The sequence below is a fragment of the Gossypium hirsutum genome, chromosome D02, assembly GCF_007990345.1.
Source record: "Gossypium hirsutum isolate 1008001.06 chromosome D02, Gossypium_hirsutum_v2.1, whole genome shotgun sequence".
Classification (NCBI taxonomy): Eukaryota; Viridiplantae; Streptophyta; class Magnoliopsida; order Malvales; family Malvaceae; genus Gossypium; species Gossypium hirsutum.
In genome coordinates, this window is record NC_053438.1 from 12330559 (window position 1) to 12352166 (window position 21608).

The window sequence follows — 21608 nt, forward strand, 5'->3', positions numbered from 1 at the left end:
TGTAACAGTAAACCACCATTTCTTCGAAAGAATTTCTTTTTCATGTTGCATAGCTTTCTTTTCTTACGTATGAAGAACAACCATGAAGAACCCACAATAGCAAGCAGTACACTTAAGCTGGTAGCTACCATTAAACAACAGCTAAAACATTATACATGATCTTAACACTATATGCTGAAGAACACAGTTTCGTTGTCAACACCTACCAGTTGAGATTCGTATGACATTTACTACATTTGGTATGTAGCCAGTTCCATCTTTTCTGCCATCCCCATAACCTGATAAGCTATAAAATTAACATATTTTAATCTCATTCTTAATGCATTTTTTGATGATTAATTGTACAAATTAGTGAATTTGATGATCCTAATCCTTTAAATTCATGTTTTTATACTTATGAGAGCATTTGGGAACAAAAGGAGCGAAAAATGAGACAAAATCAGACAAATAGAGTTTTTTTTAGGATCCACACAGTTTGGGCACAGGCCCATGTGCCAGCCCATGTCGATTTTGCACCCTGCTTCCCATATATATGAAAAAACCTAATTTTTAGGCTTTTTGAGCATTGTAAAGTCTATAAATACCAATTAGAATAAGACCTAAGGGGCACTCAAAGAAGATTGAAGAAAACACTCGAAAAACGCCATCAGAATCAACTCGGAAACAGATCTCCCTCAAGATCGAATATCTCCGTTTAATTTCTTTCGAAGTTTTTTTGAGTTTCTTTATGTCTTGTGGTTATCCTAACTTTGAGATGCTTCTATTCAGGATTATGAAGTAAATTCCCTAGATACCTAGGGAGGATGAAACCTATGATGAATAATATTATTTGATTTCTGATTTACATGATAAATATTTGATTCTTGTTCTCAATTATGTATGCTTAATTCTTTTTTTAATATTTTCGTAATATTAATTTATGTTTAACGTGCTTATTTTAGTGGATCAAAAGTCCCTGTTTAAAAGCAGATCTAGCATAATTGAGTGGAGTTGCATGCAATCCTAGAAATAGGACGACATAAATCTACCCGATTAGAGTCAAATCTAATAGGGGAATCCATAGATTGAGTTAATGCGACAATAGAGGTTTTAATTAGAAAGAGATTTGAATTAATCAACCTAGAGTCAGTTCTTCTTACTCTCGAAAGAGATATTAACATAATATAGGGATTTCTACAGATCAAGACACAAGTAAATAAATCATTTAATTCAAATTCATAATAATAGGTGAAATCTAGGTGGATTCTTTTCAGGGTATTTTCTATCTCATTGGTTATCTTCAATTATTTTCCTATTTCATTCTCTGTTGCATTGTTAGTTAGATTCGTTTAGTAATTTTAGGTTAAAAACAATCACTCCAATTTGTCGGCTAAATAATAGAAAAACGGTAATTGTTAGTACTTTTAGTCCTCGTGGATACGATATTCCCTACTCACCATAACTATACTATTGTTCGATAGGTGTGCTTGCCTTAGTCGTATTTCTAGTTAGTTCAGTGACCATCAAAACCTTTCCAAATGAACAAGTATAATTTCCCAACGTATTAACGTAATTCCTTTAAGAAACACAATTGTGGAAGCTTGAATTTTTGCACTCGTCAATATTTGAAAATCATTAAAAGAAACTGGTAATCCCAAAATACCAAAACAGGAGCAGATAAAGCCACGACGAAAATGGTAATGTGAGCATAAGATAGATATACCTTAGAAATCATTAAATAGATATGGGTTTCCACGGTAGCCATCCTTGCACTTGAAGATATGACCAAACCTATTTTTAGGATCATAGAATATGCTATTTAGTTTACAAGTATATTTAGGTTTATGCTTAGTTGCATTGCAACGTTCAGTTCCAATTGCCCAATCAAACACCAAAGGAATAGATTCTACGTTCACCAACTCATCAAAACTTTTATAGCTGAAACTGAACTCTCATCAGCAATAAAGGCGTAGCTACAATGATTGAAGTCCCACACATTTGTATGATTTTTGAAGGTTGTTACTAATATGTTAAGATTCTTGAGTCCACTAGGAATAAAAATCTGGTAGCATCCTATACCAGAGCAAGAACCATCAAGGGGATGTGTCCTTTTTATCGTAATATGACATGTAGTTCGTACAATATTTAGTATCAGTACCTTCAAACTTAGCCATGATAGTGGCACAAGTGTCGTAGCTAATAGCAGTGAACTTGTTTTTAGGTTTTGAGATAGTGAACATGGAAGCCCGCAGCCAAAAGTATTACTATTCCACATTTCTGCAAAAGGCGTCATAACAATACCTAGCTACATATGCAAGAATTCCAACTGACCTTCAAGCGTTATGTCGGTGATAAACAAGTTACCATGTAGTTGTTGTGGTCTAAGGGCCTAAAAGACTGGCTGCAATAGATTGAAAAATTCTGGTTCAAGTAACAGCATTGGTTCATGCTGAAAGGATATAATGCTCACATTTCTACACTTCTTCAATCAACCTGGTAAGGCTTGAGAATGAGAACTTGTTTTTAGGCTTTGAGATAGTGAACATGAAAGCCCGCAGCCAAGAGTATTACTGTTCCACATTTCTGCAAAAGCCGTCATAACAATCCCTAGCTACATATGCAAGAATTCCAGCTGACCTTTAAGCATTATGTCAGTGATAAAAAAGTTACCATGTAGTTGTTGTGGTCTAAGGGCCTGAAAGACTGGTTGCAATAGATTGAAAAATTCTAGTTCAAGTAACAGTATTGGTTCATGCTTAAAGGATATAATGCTCACATTTCTACACTTCTCCAATCAACCTGGTAAGGCTTGAGAATGAGAAGCTACTGATGCTGATGTGGGTACAAGAAAATAGGGCCAGCTAAACAAGACAACTGTAGAATTCCACCCTCCAAAGCTATTGCCAAAGGTAACAATAGTGATTATACGCACTTGATATATAGTCGAATTCTTGAAACATTTCATGGTTTTTTTCCATCTTCTGTTTCACCTTAAGAGAACGATCAAGATTCAAGAATATAATGATCAACTTTCTAAAAGCCAATTAAAGTTCATTGAATATGATCCAAAGCTGTCGCTTATGATATGTTAGATACTATGCAAAAATGTATGAACAGAAAGATAAACTACAAAGTAATTCTTTAATCAATATTCCTTATCTGTTGAATGAACACATTGATGAAGTTTATATACTTATATGAGAATAACTACTTTTAACCAACTAATTAACAGATTTGAAAATAGACTAACAATCTTAACAATCTTTATACTATTATTTAACATTTACTCAGCTTCTCAATGGGTTAGACCTAAAATAAACTTCGAAATCGAGCAAACAAAGAGACACACAATGGTTTAGTGAGAATATCGACAAATTGATCACAGGCTGGCACTTCGCCGACAACAAGGGATCCATTAGCCACCTTTTCACGGAAAAAAAAGTCAAATTCAACATGTTTGAATTTGGAGTGTAAGACTGGACTAGCTATAACAGCTACCGCACTTGAATTATCATATTAAACTTTAGAAGGATCAATAGAACTAATTTGTAACTCTGTTAACAGAGACTCTAACTATACAATATCACTAAAAGCTACAGCTAGACTTCGATATGTAGCCTCTACCGTGGACCGAGACACAACTTATTATTTTTTAGAACACCGCGAAATAGGTGTATGACTGAAATAGACACAAAACCCTGTAGTAGACCGGTGATCATCAAAATCATAACCCTAGCTGGCATCAGCATATCCAACCAAAGATAGTCTGTCAGATCGTCGAAAAACCAACCCATGAGTGATAATACCATGTAAATATCCCAGGATACGTTTTAAGGATATCAAATAAACCGTAGTAGGTGCATGCATGAATTGACAGACACGATTTACGGCATAGGCAATATCTGGTCGAGTTAGAACCGCATACTGAAAAGCACCAGTTAGACTTCTGTATTTAGTAGGATCAGCAAGTTGATCACCTTCATCTTTAAACAAAGTCGATGAATTAACCATTGGCGTATGAACACTCTTTCCATTAGCCAAAGTACTCCTGTCAAGAAGGTCTCGAATGTATTTGCGCTGCCATAAGTGAAAACTACCAGTGGAGGACCTATTGACCTCAATCCCTAAAAAATAATAAAGCTCACCCATATCCTTTAGAGAGAATTTGTTATGTAGTTGCTGAACAAAACAATTTATTTCATCAGTCGAACTGCCAGTAATAATAATATCATCCACATAGACCAAGATATAAACAGTGGACATGGTTGAAACTTTAACAAACAAGGAAGCATCAGCTTTAGATAAGACAAACCCAGTAGAGACAATAAATTATTTCAACTTTTCAAACCAGACACAAGGAGCTTGTTGTAATTAGTACAAAGCCTTCGTCAGACGGCACACCAATGACTCACCATTTGGTCTATATTAAACATATCCTGGAGGCTGCTACATGAACACTTCATCAGTCAAGTCTCTATTTAAAAATAGCATTGTTTACATCGACTTCACGAAGTTTCCAATCATTAGATATAGCAACAGATAAAATGGTTCAAACAGTAACAGGTTTGATCACTGGGCGAAATATTTTTTTAAAGTTACACTTAGGAACCTAAGAACATCCCTTTGCTACCAACCGTGCTTTTCGACGACTAACTGACCCATCAAGATTCTTCTTAATTTTGAAAAGCCATTTGCACCCAATTGCTTTCCGACGAGGAGGTAGAGAAACCAGTTCCCAGGTAGAGCTGGCCATTAAAGTATCAATTTCAGGTTAAACTACAAATTTCCACTCCGTATGAGCAAAAGCTTATTCAACAGATCGAGACTCAAAATCTACAACGTCGACTGACAAAGCTTTAGGCTTAAAAATTCCTGCCTTAGACCGAGTAACCATAGCATGAGTATTTCCTACTGGAAGAGAAGGAATAATTGGAGACACAATGGATTGACCGACCAGACTAGCTTCTGTGGACGAACTTGAAAGACAATGCTCCCTTATATTATTCCCAAATTTAGCCGGTGAATCAACTGAGACGGACTCATTAGGATGACACGTATTTGGCAACTCAATCGAAACTGATCAGCCAGAATTGTAACTTGGATCAAGGGGTAGAGGTACAGCCGGTGACGGGACAGTGGCGCTGTTGGGTTCTACAGTAGACCGAACAGAAGAGGTCCAAACAATGAGAACATATGTGGGAGAACTAGAAGATGACTAAACATTGGCCAGAGCAGGCGAATGAAACAGAAACTGACATTCATCAAACATAACATGACGAGAAATAACAACCTTACCCTCTGGTGTGAGACAATGATAACCCTTATACTAAGAGCTATACCCCAAAAACGTACGTGGTTGTGAGCAAAAATCTAGTTCGTATGACACAAAAAGACGTAAATACGAAAAGCAACAACAAGCCAACACCCTTACGTGATCATACGTAGGCTCATAATGATAAAGCTTTTGATACGGAGACTAACCTTTTAAGACCGAAATGGGAAGTCGATTAAAAAGATGCACAGCACTGCAGAATGCATAACCCTAATAATCTATAGGCAGATTAGCCTGGGCCAAAAGTGTAAGACCAGTCTCCGCAATGTGTCTGTGTTTGCGCTCAGTAACACCATTTTGTTCTGAAGTATAGGGGCAAGAAAAACGATGAAGAATCCCATGGCTAGCTAGAACTGAGGCAAAAACACGAAACTTATCGCCCTAATCACTTTGAAATTTCTTAATAGTCTTCCCAAACTGAGTGCTGGCCATCTTCTGGAACTGATGAAAATATTCAACTGCTTGAGATTTATGTTTAATCAAATAAACCTAAGTAAACCGACGACACATGCCAATAAATGAAACATAATACAGATTACCCCCACAGTCAACAAAAGCAGGTCCTCATAAATCAGAGAAACAAATTCGAACAATTCTATATATTCGATAGTAGAGTGTGAAAAGGGAAATTTATGTGATTTCCCTTTTTGACAGACAATACGAACACTATCAACACATTTTTTTTATTAGAAACAATTCGACACTTGCCAAACACAAGTTTAACAATCGCAAGAGAAGGGTAACCAAGTCTTTTATGCCACAACGTGAAGACATCATCATCCAAATGATAATCTTGGATCTCGGTGTTGTTAATAGAGGGAATTGTATCAAAAAGGATAGAGGAACCAGTCAAAAATTAATAGAGACAATCACGAACTTGGCCCCGCAGTAAATTTTCCTATGTCTAGATGTCCTTAATAACACAATAAGGGGGCAAATTTCAAAAAAATATATTACTGTCAATAGCAAATAGAGAGACAGATATAAGATTTTTTTCGGATGCTTGGCACGCACAAAACATTAGAAAGATGTAATAACTTCTTCTTTGTTGGTAGAATAGTATTCCCAATAGACAAAATTTTAGTGGGAGCCCCATTTCCCATTAAAAGAGAATAAGTACCTATATATGGTGTGGAGGCATTTAAACCAGACGCATTCTAACAGACATGATGAGTGGCCCCTAAATCTGGATACCATGATGAGGTTCCTATCGGCACAAGAATATATGAGTTAGTATTATCAAAGTTGGAATCATAATGCGTGGCATCTGAAAAATCAGACGCATGAAAATCAGGGATTTGGGGCAGCCCAACATATTGTGAGGAATCAAAATCAAATACACGTGCTCGTGGTTTACTCTGCCACAGAACTTCAAGAGCATTATTTTGCATAAAGCATTCAAGATCAACATAATTAATAGTAGGCCCAAGTGAACCGAGTTCAAATTTTTGGCTAGCATTGGCCTGCCCACTATTCGGCCCACTATTCTGTCCATTAGTAGGCCTAAGAAACTGACCTACACTCGATCCAAAATACTGCTCACTATTCTGACCACTAGCAGGCCCAAAATAATTAATTTTTGTACGAGAAGATAATTAATTTTTAGTGCAGAAAGGTCAAAATTGTCAGACAGCAGAACAGGGGAACTTTAATGAATAAACTATACTTATTGGCTAAACCAATATTTCTAAAAATTTTATGGTAAGAAGATATGTGACTCTGGTTTCAGGGAAAATTTACGGATCTTAATTCAAAATTTTGTAGCTTAAGATACAAATAAATTAGTAACAGTGACTCAAGTAAACAGCTTTGAAGGATCATATAAGTAAATAGTGGAAACACATAAGAATAATTAACTAGCACGTGTTAAATTAAAATGGATCACGAGGCCAAGACCAATTTGGGTCATGTGGGCCACACGGGCGAACATCATGGGCTTGTAGGCCTATTTCACTGTTTGACTAATAAGGCTGCACGGGTCGCCCAAGTCGACTGTGAACCCACTGTAGGGTTGGTAAGTTTACCTAGACCCCTAATTGACTGAAATGATTGTATGACTGATATGATTAAGCCTGATGATGTCTCACTGATTTGATACTGTATCCCCTATTTACATGCATGATATTATGTTATACCATGTCATATATGTATATTACATTACATTGGGTTGGGGGATTATAATGTTTGGAAGAAGTGTCCCGACAGGCCCCGAGCCTAATTTACTGGCAGCTCAGCTGCAAACTACTGTCTAGTGCCGCATTGGTACTACTTGGAGTGTAGGGATGGGTGGGTTGATTATATCCCCACATGGAGCGTAGGGTTGGAAAAAAATGGTGTGTAGAGGCTGGATGGGTAGGATTTTTGTGACTACATATCTGTTACTGCTACTAATACTGTGATGGGTTAAAGCATTACTACATGACTATTTTTGTACTGAGATGGGCTAAGGCCCAAACTAGACTAATACTGATGCTGAAAAGGGCTTAAGCCCAGACTGTGATTATTTGTTTACTGTCTGTTCATTTGTATGGGGATTACACACTAAGTTTACGTAAAATCACCCCTTCTGTTTAACATGCACAGGTAATCCCTAGATATAGGTAGATCGGTGCAGCGGAAGACTCAGTGGTGGCCACACGACTTCTTTTACACTGTTTACTACTTATTTATGATTTTACTTTTATTTGGAAGTATTTTGCTATAATTATGGCATTTAAAAATTTTGGTTTAAAGTTTAGATCTTATACGGTTTTATGATTTAAATCTGCTAGCATTAGGTAAAACTCGGGTTTTCAATTCAAATTAATATTTTATCAAAAATACCACGAATAAGCAAATTGCTTAAAAGCTTCCACAATAAAAAAATGTTTTGAAATTGAATAATGATTTGTAAATGAATAATATTTTGAAAACAAACGACACGATTTGAAGTTAACATAAGATAATTAAAAACTAGTTAAATAGAAAAGAGGATTTAGCGACGACATATTTTTCGAAAAGCACTAACATGTGACGTCGTCAGATTCGGCCATAATGTCTAGGCTGGGTTTGGGGTGTTACATTTAGTGGTATCAGAGCCGAGTTGCAAAACTCGACTGTGGATGTCGATTTTTAAAATGTGATTTTTGAGAACTAATTTTTAAATATTTTTACTAAAAGTGTGGTACACCGAGTCTCCGGCGTCGATCCAGTAAGTTTTTTGAAATTGTGAATTGTTTAAACTGAAACTGAAACTTTCATTGATAGTATATCTTGAAACTATTATAGATAGTATATACTGAGACTACTATAGATAAACTATACTAAAATACTTAAAATAGTATATACTGAGACTGTAGTAAAACTGATAGACATTGGTTAACAATGCGATGGATGAAACAAACTTTACACTTTTGATACTATTTTTAAAAAATATCTGTTAATAAACACTGGAACTGTAAACTGATGTAAAAAACTGTTAATATCGATAAAAAGTAATTAGACAATGAACACCAGAGGTACTCACAGACGGGGTACTAGAGGCCAAGGCAAAGGCTATAGAGGGGCTCGAGCTAAGTCCTCGTCATCAGGCAGTCTGCCAAATTTGGATACGAGTGAGACGCCAGTGTCGCCTACTATTAAGACTGGGTCTCAAAATCGCATGGCTGGGGATGATGCATTGTCCTAGGCTATGCTAAGGATTTTAGAGAGGGCTGTTGGGCCTAACGCTGGATTTAGGGCCACGGGTCGGTTACAGAACAACTCCAGTCCAATAGAGCTGAGCTTTTCAAGGGTGCCATTGGGGTCAACCTAATGTTGTCGAGTATGAGGCCGAGTTTTTAAGACTGAACCGCTGTGCGCAAGGTATGGTGGCATCTGAGTATGAGTGATGTGTCCACTTTGAAGATGGCCTCAGAGATAATTTGAGAGTTCTGATAGCCTCGCAGAGGGAGTTAGATATTTCTGCCCTGGTCGAAAAGGCAAAAATCACTGAGAATGATATGGAGGTAGTCATGATCGGAAAACGTCAGAATTACTTATCTAATGTGATCTTTGCACTGGTGGCAAAGAAGTTTATTCGTAAGGGATGGGAGGCATTCTTGGCCTATGTAAGTGTTTTGGATTCCAGGGACTCTACAGTTAAGGATATCAGAACGGTAAAGGATGTCTCGAACATCTTTCTTGATGAGCTATTAAGTTTATCTCTGAATCGTGAAGTAGAGTTTGGGATAGAGCTCCTTCTTAGTATAGCTTTGGTGTCCATCGCTCCCTATAGAATGGAACTGAAGGAGCTTGTAGAGCTTAAGGCTCAGATTTAAGAGCTTTTAGATCATGGTTTCATCTGACCTAGTGTGTCTCCGTGGGGAGTACCGATTCAGTTTGCAAAGAAAAAGGATGGATCCATGCATATGTGCATCGACTACAGGCAGCTAAATAAATTGACCATTAAGAATAAGTACCCTCTGCCAAGGATAAATGATCTGTTTGACCAGTTTCAAGGAGCTTCAATTTTCTTTATGATTGACCTTTGATCTGGATATCATCAATTAAGGGTTAAGGAGGCTAATATTCTTAAGACGACGTTATCTGGATCAATTTGTGATGGTATTCATCGACAACAAACTGGTTTACTCGAGGACTGAGGATAAGCATGATGAGCACCTTCGAGTCGTTCTTCAGATTTTGAGGGAAAAATAGCTCTATGCTAATTTTAGTAAGTGTAAGTTATGTCTGCATGAGGAGACATTTCTTGGTCATGCAGTTTCAACTAAGAGGATTCAAGTTGATCCTCGAAAGATTGAGGCTGTGTTAGAGTGAAAGCAGCTTAGGAACGTGTCTGAGATTCGTAATTTTCTGGGACTGGTGGGATCTTATCGATGATTTATAGAGGGTTTTTCATTGGTTGCAGAACCCTTGACTAAGTTGCTCCGTAAGGGTATGCTGCTTACTGGACTGATGCACAGCAAGAGAGCTTTCAAAAGCTTAAGACTGTACCAACTGATCCCCGTGTTCTGATACAGCCGGAGCCTAGAAAGGAGTTTACTGTTTATAGTGATGCATCATGTAACACCCCTTACCCGCATTCCCGATCGGAACAGGGTATGAGGTATTACTAAATTTTTAAAACATTTCGACAGCATTTCTGCTTATTTTTGCTTAAACCTCCTGCAAGTTTTCAGAAACAATTCAATATTCCAACCAAGTTCAGTTGTATAAACATATACAATTTAACCATTAATAAACACTACATTTTAAATCGAACCATAACATATATTTACATGGTGACGCTCCATTACATAAGTCGTCTATACATGCCATAATTTCCGGTGGAATCAGCACTTAGCAACCCCTCGGGGGAATCAGCACTTAGGAACCCCCTTTCACATTTAAAATACGGTGGAATCAGCACTTAGCAACCACCAATGAATGGGGGAATCAACACACAGCAACCCCTTGGGGGAATCAGCACTTAGCAACCCCCTTTCACATTTAAAATACGGTGGAATCAGCACTTAGCAACCACCAATGAATCGGGGAATCAGCACACAGCAACCCCTTTATATGCAATATGCTCCGGCCTATTCCGAGTGTTCAACCAAAAACTGTGTTTTGCAACCCCTTACCACCTTTCCCAATTTAACAACATTTTTGGAATCTTGCCAAACATTTATTTTATATTCAAATAAATCTCAACACATATCAAATAATATCAAAATAATACATTAAGTCACATGTTTACTTACCTCGGTGCAAAATATCGTAATTTTGCAATTCACTCCACTATCTTTTCTTTTCCTCGTTTGAGATAATCTTCCCGTCTCTCTTGATCTATAATAGCAAATTTAACTCGTTTAATTTTCACATTTATTAAAATAATCCTCCACCCAAATTTTTGAAAATTTATAATTTTGCCCCAAACTTTTACATATTTACACTTTTGTCCCTAAACTCGGAAATTAAACTTCATCACTTATTCTTAGGTTTTATGACATACTGAACATTTTTCCCTTCTATGGCAACATCAAATTCTCACTCTAACACATACTTTTGAACATTAACTATTTTTACCGATTATGTCAATTTACTCGTTTTTGTTTAAAATCGCTTAGCAAAAGTTGTTTAACATAATTTCTAGCTTCATATTCCACCATAAAACAGCAAAATAAACACATTTCACCTATGAGTGTTTTTCCAAATATGAACCCTAACACGAATTATTGATAGAATAAGCTAAATTAAGTTATCGGGACTCCAAAAACGTAAAGAACATTAAAAACGAGGCTTGGAATCACTTACTATTGAGCTTGGAAGCTTAAAAACCCTAACTATGGCTTCCCCCTTGCTGATTTCGTTCACCATGAAGAAGAGGAGCACATTTTGCCATCTTTTTCCCTTTTTAATTCTTTTTATTACTAAATGACTAAAATGCCCCCATTTAAAAAAATCTATTTCACTCATTTCTTATGTCTATTTTTGTCCATCAATTAACTAATGGTCTAATTACCATATAAGGACCCCCAATTTATAATTTCATAACAATTAGACACTTCTAACATGTAGAACTCAACTTTTGCACTTTTTACAATTTAGTCCTTTTGACTAAATTGAGTGCCCAAACGTTGAAATTTTCGAACAAAATTTTTACAAAATTTTTCCGTAAAATTTTAGACCATGAAAATATAATAATAATCATATTTTCTCTCGTCGAATTTATGGTCCCAAAACCACTATTCCGACTAGACCCAGAATCGGGTTGTTACACATCACATGTCGGTTTGGGATGTGTGTTGGTGCAGGATGGTAAGGTGGTAGCCTATGCATCTCGTCAGCTTAAGACCCATGAGGCGAATTATCTGACGCATGACTTAGAGTTGGCCACTGTGGTATTCGCATTGAAAATCTGAAGGCATTATTTGTATGATGAGAAGTGTATCATCTACACTGATCATAAGAGCCTCAAGTATATCCTCACTCAGAAGGAGCTTATCTTAGGCAGCACAGAAGGATTGAGCTGCTTAAAGACTATAATGATACCATTGAGTACCACCTTGGTAAGGCCAATGTGGTGGTTGATGCACTGAGCCGTAGGGCTATGACTGATTTGAAGGCGATATTTTCTCACCAAAGTTTATTTAATGAATGCTAGTTTATTAGCCGAGCTTCAAGTTAAGCTGTCATGGATTGAGCAGATTAAGGGTAAGCAGTTAGAGGATGAGTCGTTAGGTCTTCGATTCTGGCAGGTTGAGGGTAGTAGTACTACGGATTTTGGACTAAACAGTGATGGGGTACTTTGTTTCCATGAGAGAATCTGTGTTTCGAATGATATTGATTTGAGACAGGCCATACTAAGAGAGGAACATAGTAGCCCTTATGCTATGCATCCTGGAGGAAATAAGATGTACCAAGACCTCCGTGAGTTATATTGGTGGCCAGGGTTGAAACGTGATGTTACTGATTTCGTGGCCACATTTTTTACTTGCTAGCAGGTTAAGGCTGAGCATCAATTACCTTCGGGTTTACTGCAGTCGGTTAAGATTCCTCTTTGGAAATGGCAGCGCATAACTATGGATTTCATTAATGGGTTGCCTCTAACACCCACTAAGAAGGATTCAATATGGGTCATCGTAGATCGATTGACCAAGTTCGCCCACTCTATACCGATTCGTACTGATTATTCACTCCACAAGCTGGTGAAGTTTTATATTTCTGAGATAATGAGACTACAAGGAGTACCAATTTTAATCACCTCTGATAGGGATCTTCGTTTCGCGTCTCGATTTTATAGGAAGTTACATGAGGCTCTGGGTTCAAGGTTTGACTACAGTACTGCATTCCATCCTCAGACTAATGGTCAGTCTGAGAGGGTGATTCAGATACTGAAGGACAAGTTGAGGCGCTACCGTTCTGATCTTACTCATATTATCCCTGTTGAAGAGATCGAGGTTAGGTTAAATTTGACCTTTGAGGAAAAGCCAGTTCAAATTCTGGATCGCAACGTTAAGGTTCTGAGAAGGAAATCCATTCCACTAGTAAAGGTTCTATGGCGTAATCATAACACTAAGGAGACTACATGGGAGCCTGAGGATGCAATGTGTCAGTAGTGTCCTCATCTATTCTGATCATGTAAATTTCGAGGACAAAATTTTTTTTAGGAGGGTAGAATTCTAACGCCCTAAAATTTTAATTTTGGGTATTGTGAATGTGTGACACAAACATCTATTAGCTTTAGTGGTTATGTGTTTTAGGAGTGTTTGGGAGGTCCCAAGTTCAAGCTAGGACTTGGGCAAATTTTGGTATTTTTATGAATAAGCCCTATCTTTGGTCGGTAGGCTTTTAAGTAAAAGTTGGCAAATAATTAACAGAATGGGCCTGCTGGTCTAGTGGATAAGTGGAGTGTTGGAGTGAGAGGTCATGGGTTCGAATCTTTAGGACGGCAAAGGTTGTATTTTTGCTCCTCATTTCAGCAAAAGTTGTGTTGAACTAGGTTTCTGAGTGGTGGATGTGTAGTGGGAAGTGAGGGAGTGCGGGAGTGACTTTAAGAGTGAATTAGGGGATTATGGGAGAGAATATCCAAATTTGATCACTTTCTCCTTTTTCGAAAAAAAAGAGTCATTTTCTCTCTATCTTTCTAATGTTTTCTCTCTCCCATCTCTATCAAATTCTTTTTTTTTCTTGCTTCTTACTCGATTATCTTTTCTGTTCTTTCCTCTACTGCCTAAATTCCCTTGTTCCCCCTAAACCATTCTTTCCTCTTAATTTCATAGCGTTAAGCAGCACTTGTGCAAATTCAGTAAGTTATTGGGTATCATTTTAAAAGATTATTTTTTGTTCAATAGTCTAATTTCGGGCTGTTGGTAGCAGCATTTCACAAGGATTAAGGCTCTCCTCGTGATTTTTATACACATACCGATTTGAAGTTTTTGTGGTAAGTGTTCATCGTTTTAGGGGTAAGTATTTTGGTTTCAGGAATTTGATTAATTGCAAGGTAAGACTGGTTATGGTGTTATTTGTTCAATTATAGGATTTCAAGTGCTCGGGGACTGTTTTAGCATCAAACAAAACCAGATGTGTACCCGAAACACAAACATAAGGGATTCGGCGAAAAGCCAAAATTGCTTGCTATTTGAACAACAGCAGTAGGGTAACTTTGAAAAATCACCATAAATTATGGAAATAGAATTAAAGGATGAGAAAAAATATGAGATTAAATATCTTTGAGCTTAGTTTCTCATAGAAGAAATGAAGTAATCAAAAGAATTTCATATTATGAGATATTTGAATTTTAGTGAGACAGGGTCAGAATGATTTCAGAATCCCCTATCCTAAATTTTGAAAATTATTAAAAATTGTATAAAAATTTTTATGGGTTAAAATTTATATGTTTAAAATCTTGAATGAGTCTAATTTCAAAAGAAACAAACGGGAACATCATCTGAATTTTGTACGAGAAGAAAATTAATTTTTAGTGAAAAAAGGTCGAAACTGTCAGACAGTAGAATAGAGGAAACTTTAATTAATAAATTGTACTTATTAGCTAAACCAATAATTCTAAAAATTTTATGGTAAGAAGATATGTGAGTCTAGTTTCAAGGAAAACTTTTGGATCTTAATTCGAAATTCTGTAGCTTAAGATACAAATAAATTAGTAATAGTGACTCAAGTAAACAGCTTTGAAGGATCATATAAGTAAATAGTGCAAACACATATGAATAATTAACTAGCACGGGTTACATTACAATGGATCACGAGGCCAAGGCCAATTTGGGTCATGTGGGCCACATGGGCGTGTGAGCCTACACGGGCGAACATCATGGGCTTGTAGGCCCATTTTCACTATTTGACTAATAAGGTTGCAGGGTTGCCCAAGTCGACTGTGAACCTACTGTAGGGTCGATAAGTTTATCTAGACCCCTAATTGACTGAAATGATTGTATGACTGATCTGGTTAACTCTGATGATGTCCCACTGATTTGATACTATATGCCTTGTTTACATGCATGATATTATGTTATAGCATGTCATATATGTATATTGCATTACATTGGGTTGGGGGATTATAATGTTCAGAGGAAGTGTACTGAAAGGCCTCGAGCCAAATTTACTGGCAGCTCAGTTGTAAACTACTGTCTAGTGCTGCATTCGGTACTACTTGGAGTGTAGGGATGGATGGGTTGATTATATCCCCACATGGAGTGTAGGGTTGGACGGAGATGATGTATAGAGGCTGGATGGGAATGATTTTTGTAACTGCATATCTATTACTGCTACTAATACTGTGATGGGCTAAAGCCTTACTGCATGATTGTTTTTGTACTGAGATGGGCTAAGGCTCAAATTGGACTGATACTGAAAAGGGCTTAAGCCCAGACTGTGATTATTTGTTTATTGTTTGTTCATTTTTATGGGGATTACACACTGACTTTATGTAAACTCACCCCTTCTATTTAATTTGTATAGGTAACCCCTAGATATAGGCGAATCGGTGCAGTGGAGGACTCAGTGGTGGCCACACAACTTTTTTTACACTGTTTACTACCTATTTATAATTTTTTTTATTTGGGAATATTTTGCTGTAATTGTGGCATTTACAAATTTTGGTTTAAAATTTGGATTTTATACGGTTTTATGATTTAAATCTGTTAATATTAGGTAAAACTCTGGTTTTCAATTGAAATTAATATTTTATCAAAAATACCACGAATAAGCAAACTGTTTAAAAGCTTCCACAATAAAAAAAACATTTTGAAATTGAATAATGATATGTAAATGAATAATATTTTGAAAACGAACGACACAATTTGAAGTTTACATAAGATAATAAAAAATGGTCAAATAGAAAAGAGGATTTAGCGACGACATATTTTTCGAAAAGCACTACCGTGTGACGTCGTCAAATTTGGCCATAACGTCTAGGCCGGGTTTGGGGTGTTACACGGCCTGTGCACCACAGCAGATGGCCCAACATGGTGCTAGCCCAAATCACGCCCCAACTCATGCCCCACATCACACTGCATGTCACGTCCTATGGATGGTCTAGCATATGGACCATAAACATCAAGTAGGCCACCGCAGACCCAAACCAAGCATTATTCGATCCACCAAGAATCCCAATTCCATGACCAGTTTCATTAGGGTAAGAATAGTAAAAAGGAGTAACCCTAGCTTGCGGCAGATAATAGCCACCATTTTTAGAGTGTGGCTAGCCTCCCCAAAAATTCCACCAAATCTAAAACCACCAAAAAACCAGAACAGCCAGAGAAGTCATCACCTTGTAGCCTTTGTCCATTATACACAGAAGAAAATCGCGTCATGGTGGAAGCGTTCAGGCCGTCGTAGTTGCGATTGAAATGATAGAAGCAATACTGCACCAAATGACTGAATCGGTCGCATATTTGAGATTGCATTCCTAGCCAAAATCTACACTCACGTGAACCTACCGTAGAATGCCTTCCATGTACATCGCGCGAAGCTGAGTCGACCACCGCAGCAATCAAAGGTGTCTCAACTAGATGGGCTCGCATCTGTCGACTTTCAAACTCCATGAGGACATCGACTAATAACTGGAAGCGAAAAGGCTCCATCGAGAACGAGGCCAAGGTCAACACTGCATCAAAATCAGACGAGAGGCCAGCCAAAACAACTTCTACCTTTTCGACTTTTGAAACCGCCGATCCAGAAGCTGCAAGTAATGCACGAATATTTTCTATTTTGCGATATATTCTTTTACAGTTAAATCACCCTTCTTTGTAAAGTGCAGGTCATGTTTAATACGAGAGACTTTTGCATCAGTTGAAGCAGCAAAAATACGATTCGCTGTGCTCTATATTTCGCATAGTGATTTAGCAGATGTAAAGAATGATAAAAGAGATGAACTAATTGTATAGAGGAGCCAAGAGGCTAACAACTTATCTTGTTGTTTAAATACAGACGCATTTGGATTTGGAGTGAGAGTACCTTCTGGTGACATGACGAACCTAGGCCGAGCAGACAACATGCCCTCCAAGAATCCTTACAGCTCATATCCATTTATTATCAACCGGATATTTTACTACCATTGGACAAAATTTCCTTCCTCTAGTTTCACCGTGTCATGGCAAGGAAACGTTGAATCAGACATGCGCTGGAAAATGATGGACTCGTATGATCAGCAAAGGTAGAATCGACTGATGGTGCCATAATGTGGAAGCGGAAGCACGTACGAAGACTAGGTGACTGATACCATGTTAGATACTATGCAAAAATGTATGAACAGAAAGATAAACTACAGAGTAATTCTTTAATCAATATTCTTTATCTGTTGAATGGACACATTGATGAAGTTTATATACTCATATGAGAATAACTGCTCCTAACCAACTAATTAACAAATTTGATAACAGACTAACAATCTTAATCATCTTTATACTATTGTTTAACATGATACAAAGCAATCGTTTTATGAACCAAAGCTACCCTTACTAATTAAATCAGAAACAAAAACATTTTGGAAAAGCTGAACAAGAAAATTACTACAAAACTAAAATATTGTTTGATACAATATAGTTATAATTTTGATACAATGAAATATATATCTTTAAAATATAGTTAAAGTATTTGGGAGTTCTTTGTATTGTAAAGACCGGAACAAATTAATCCATGGAATATATTAATAGATCAATTTAATTTTTATATTATTGAAAAGAATTAAGTAAGTTTAAATTATAATTGAGTTAATATTTATCATAATAAAAAATGTACCTTAAAATTTTTAAAAATATTAACTCTTTTTAAATAGTAAATAATATTTTTTAACCGTAAATATTAGCTCAATTCTAATTTGATCTTGTATGATTCTTTTTAATATTATATGGACTAAATTGATGTGGTTTATATAATAATGAGACCTCTTAACTACATTCACCTTTAAAATATAATGGCAATTATAACGAAAACTCTTAAAATGAACTTAATAAAAATCAAAATATTTTTAACCCTTACATCAAATTCAATTCTTCGAACCAATAGAGTTGTGATTTAATTCTCTTCGTTGAAATCAAAGCACAACACTCAATCTTTCTGTCTTTTTTCTTTTCCTTTTTCACCATGCAATAAAAGTTTGAATGTAAACAGAAATTTGAGTAATCTTTTTCTTTTTCAGATTTAATTTTTTAAAACAAAAAAAAAAACTTGCAACATATTTACAACAATTAGGGTTATCAAAATAAAGTAATTTTTAGTGCTTTATATATATATATATATATATTTAAAATACTGAGTAATTCACTCCAAAAAAAAATTGGGATTTTAAATTTAAATAGATTCAAGCATATCACATAAAAAAACAGGTAAATTTTGATTTTCAAACATATCACTATAAATTTTTTTAAATTTCTTTCACCCTACAACTTGTATATTGCTAGGTGAAAAAAAAGGAAAAAAAAGGGGTATTGTAATCTTTATTTTAATGAGCTAGATTAAATCTTAAATTTAAGGTTTATATTTATTTATTTTGATTTAAAGGTTAAAAAAAATTGATGTTTTTTTTATTTTAAGACTTCTCACTAATTAATGTTGTCACTCTCTAAAATATGGTAAGATAATAATTAAAATTTATTAAAATTTTTCAAATATATATTTTAAAAAATAAAAGAATAATTTTAAGTAAATAATCTATAATATATATAAGCACAAGTTTAGAAAATCTTTTAAACTAACGAAAATACTATTTATTTTCTATCATATTACTAAATTGACATTTAAAAATAATTATAATATTTAATTTAAAACTATTAATTAAAAATGTTGACATAAAATAGAATTTGTAATAATTATAATTTAATCACTATAGCAAAATAGGCTTTTAGCGGCTTTTTTTAAGCCTATAGTGACGCTTTTTACCGTAAAAAATGCTGTTATAAACCATGTCGTTATTTTTTGTGGCGTTTTTTTAAATAAACGCCGCTAAAGAAAATGACATTTAACGGCGCTTTTATCACAAACGCCGCTAAAGATCATGACCTTTAGCGGCGTTTAAAGAGAAGTCTTTAGCGGCGCTTTTATAACAAATGCAGCTAAAGGTCATGTTCTTTAGCGGCGCTTTTATAGCAAACGCCACTAAAGAACATGACCTTTTAGCGGCGCTTTTATAGCAAATGCCCCTAAAAAACATGACCTTTAGCGGCACTTTTATAGCAATCGCCGCTAAAGAACATGACCTTTAGCGGTATTTTTTATCACAAACGCCACTAAAAGTATAGTTCTTCAGTGGCATTTTACAGAAAATGCCACTAACTTTGGCAGATTTCTAACATCCAATTTTCATCCATATGCAACCCTTCCTGTAACATTGAAACCAACCAAAAACAACAACCACTAACTTTGGCAGATTTCTAACATCCAATTTTCATCCATATGCAACCCTTCCTGTAACATTGAAACCAACCAAAAACAACAAATCTAAATGATATTTCAAATTCAACGAATGATATAAATTGATAAATGAAGTATAATTCAACTTATTCTTACAATAATGTTAAAAGTTAAAATGTTAAAAATATCCATGCAATAGCCTCAGATGGCGGATTTTGCGACTGTTGAACATCTTTATCATATTCTGAAGCTCTAATTGGAGTGCGCCGTACTTTCTGCTCTGCTCTTCTTCCCTCGCTGCTGCCTCAGCTTTAAGTTGTAGCTGGAGTTCTTCATATTTTCTTTGAACCTCAGCTTCTCTCGATGCTGCCTCCGCTTTAAGTTAAGTAATTTGCTCAACTGTACTCGCTTGCATCTAAGCTATATGGTCTTTTAACCTCAGAACATCAACTTGAGCTTGACTCCCCGAAGGCATGTATTGCTGCGAGCTAGATCCAAAATATTGGGTTGGGTTAACAAAAGATCCTTGAAATCGAACCCGACCATACCTTTCAGGACCCAAAACTTCAGTAATAGTTCAATTAACAAAACTATCACTCGAAGCAATCGCTTCATACTCTGCCTTTTTATCCTTTAGTTTCTCCTAATAAATTAATCAAATAGAGTTAGAAACAGAATATATAATAAAAACAAATGCAACATAACTTAACATTATTTGCATTACAAAGGACGGATTAAACCATTATAATTAAACACTATAAATATTTAAAATAATTCAAATTTTATTAACTAAATATACCATAATTTCTGCAGCTTCAGGAGTCATAGGAGATCCATCTTTCTTCCTATGTATAATGTCAAAAAGCTGAAGGCGTCTAACTTTTTGACCAGATGACAGTTCCTAAAATATAGTAGTAAAAATATTATTTAATGGAAAGTAATAAATATTTGACACTATTAATAAATTCAAAATACCTTGGCCTCGGTAACACAATCAAAACTTTTCGACCCAGCTGTGTGAGTGAATTTCTATTTTTGCCATCTGCTTGTTCCAACTCATTCACAATCCTACATTATGAAATTATTATTATGTATATAGTAAATACTATAAACCAAAATAATTATAAGAGTTTGGAAGTACATAATACCTCTCCTTTCTTTGAATTTCAAAATCTAACCACATCTTCCCATTGGTACCTTAGCATTCCCGATGGGACATTTCACAATTTCTCTTCAAGGGTTGTTTTTGTCTTAAAATATTATTTCTTTAAAGTACTTTTATGGTCTCTCCACCTTTTTCTCAATGCCTTCTTAACATAATTATCCGATACCTCTAAAGCAAACCTCACCTACAAAAAACACAAGTTTAGAAAGTAAATATAAATGAAACTTAAATCAAAGTATTATAAATTACATTAAGGTTTTGCTACCTTAATATTATCTAGAGTTTGATTTTTGTTACTATCAGACATTTGATGCCATGACTTATAGTTGATAGGCAACATATTGCCATTTCGTGCTATAATACCTAAATATCCTGCTAAAAGTCAAACTTCTGATCCAACAGGCTGACCAAAACTGTTTCTACATACTTTGACACGCTCGACAGGATCTAACTCATATAAATCTTTAAGTAGCGTATGTCCTCGACCTCTGTGCGTCCCACCACTTTCAGCTGAAAAATGGTATATTATAATATAAGAATTTGAAAAAGAAATCAACAATAAAAGTCAACACGCATGTAAATTAAATTTAAACATTACTTTGAATTTCTGCAGGTTCGTCAGGTGTATTTGGAACATTCGAAGATCCAATAGTAGTATGTTGTTTACTATTTGTTTCTTCCGAGTTTGGAGTATTTTGAACAATACTTAGATCTCGCAATCTTCTTCTAGGCATTTTATTTGCAATACAAATAAAATAGTTGAAATTTTAGTAACTAATTACAACAATAACACATATAAAATAG